Genomic DNA, 2,486 nt, shown 5'->3' with positions numbered 1-2,486 from the left:
AAGGGAACACTTCTCAAAACTTTATGCTAATATGTTTGAGAACTTGGCAGGAATGGACCTTTTCCTAGCAAATATTGACATGCCAAAACTAAACCAAGATGATTTAAACCATATTAATAAGCCCATATCAAGCATTGAAATAGAAACAGCAATAAGAGACCTCCCATCTAAGAAAAGCCCAGGACCAGATGGTTTTACAGAGGAATTCTACAAGGCCTTCAAACAGAACTCACACCAATACTCCTTCAACTCTTCAATGAAATTGGAAAAGAAAGTGCATTACCAAATTCATTCCATGAAGCTAAAATAACCCTCATCCAAAAACCAGGCAGGGACTCATCAAAGAATGAGAACTATAGACCAATATCTTTGATGAACATTGATGAAAAACTTCTCAACAAAATTTTGGCCAATCAACTTCAACAATTCATGAAAAAATCATACAACACGATCAAACAGGATTCATTTCAGGGATGCAAAGCTGGTTCAATATACTCAAATCAATTAACATAATTCATCACATCAACAGGAGCAAGGATAAGAAACACATAGTTATCTGAATAGATGCAAAAAAAGCAATTGACAAGATTAAATGCCCCTTTATGATGAAGGTTCTGGAAAAACTAGGAATCCATGTTACCTTCCTCAATACAATAAAGGCTGTATATGACAAACCTACAGCCAGCATTATATTTAATGGTGAAAAATTAAAGTCATTTCCTCTTAACTCAGGCATTAATGTCCACTCTCTCCACTTCTCTTCAATCTAGTATTAGAATGTCCAGGTACAGGAAAAAGACAAGATTCAAACCTAAAGGGGATCCAAATAGGGAAAGAAGAAGTAAAACTCTTCCTCTTTGCAGATGTCATGATCTTGTATTTAAAGAATCACAGACTCCACTCCCAAATTACTCAAGCTGATTCAAAACATTGGCAAAGTATCAGGTTATAAAATTAACCCTCAAAAAGCAATGGCTTTTCTGTATACCAACAATGAGAAGAGTGTGGCTGAAATTAAGAAATTATCTCCATTCGTAATAGGCTCAGAAAAAATAATATACCTAGGAATTAACTTAACCAAAGAAATGAAGAACCTCTATGATGAAAAAATTAAAAACCTGAAAAAGGAAATCAAAAGAGATCTTAGAAAGTGGCAAAAACTCCCATGCTCCTGTATTGGAAAGATAAACATCGTGAAAATGGCAATATTTCCCAAGGCTATCTACATTTTAATGCGATACCTATCCATATTCCAACTTCATTCTTCAAGGAAATAGAAGAGAAAATCCAAAAATTCATATGGAACAATAAAAGACCCTGAATAGCAAAAATGTTCCTTAACAGAAAGAACAGTGCTGGAGGAATATTAATACCAAATTTCAAACTCTACTACAAAGTCATAGTAATCAAAACAGCTTGGTACTGGCACAAGAATAGACATCAGGACCAATGGAATAGAATTTAAAACCAGAGATGAACCTACAGACCTATCTTTGATAAGGGACCTAAAAATAGAAGGGAAGAAAAACAGCCTCTCCAGTAAATGGTGCTGGCAAAATTGGTTAACTACTTGTAGAAAACTAAAGCTAGATCCTTATATATCACCCTGCACCAGAATCAACTCCAAATGGATCAAAGACCTCAGAGTCAAAGCAGACACTCTGAAAACATTATAGGATGGAATAGGAGAAACCCAAGGTCTCCTTGGCACAGGCCAAAATTTTATTAATAGAGACCCAGAAACACAAGAAATCAAAGAAAGGTTGGACAAATGAGATTGCATGAAATTGCAGAGGTTCTGCATGGCAAAGGACATAGCTTGCAAGATCAATAGAAAGCCTATGGATTGGGAGAAGATTTTCACTAGCTATACAACAGACAAGGGTCTCATATCTAAAATATACCTGGAACTTAAAAAATTAAATCTCCCAACAACAAATCCTCAAAGAAACAACTGCCGGATAAATAAGTGGGGTAAAGACTTAAAGAGAAACTTCTCTGAAGAGCAGAGAAGCATGGCCAATAGACACATGAAAAATGCTCAACCTCTCTAGCCATAAAAGAAACGCAAATCAAAACAACTTTGAGATACTCCCTCACCCGAGTTAGAATGGCTGTAATTAAGAACTCTAATAACAACAGATGCTGGAGGGGATGAATAAAGAAGGGAACCTTACTTCATTGTTGGTGGGAGTGTAAACTTGTTCAACCACTTTGGAAAGCAGTATGGAGGTTCCTAAAAACTCCACATAGAGCTCCCCTATGACCCGGCAATCCCACTTTTGGGCATTTGCCCAAATGATCACAAACAAGACCACGCTAAAACTACCAGCACGACTATGTTTATTGTAGCTTTATTTACCAAGCTAAGATGGAACCAACCCAGATGCCCCTCAGTAGATGAATGGATCAAGAAAATGTCGTGTATATACACACTGGAATTCCATGCCTCCATCAGAAAGAATGGCATTGCCCCATTTGTTAGG

This window comes from Dipodomys spectabilis, unplaced genomic scaffold (assembly GCF_019054845.1).
Source record: "Dipodomys spectabilis isolate Male_0828 unplaced genomic scaffold, ASM1905484v1 ptg000498l, whole genome shotgun sequence".
Taxonomy (NCBI): Eukaryota; Metazoa; Chordata; class Mammalia; order Rodentia; family Heteromyidae; genus Dipodomys; species Dipodomys spectabilis.
Note: the sequence above shows the minus strand (reverse complement) of the source record.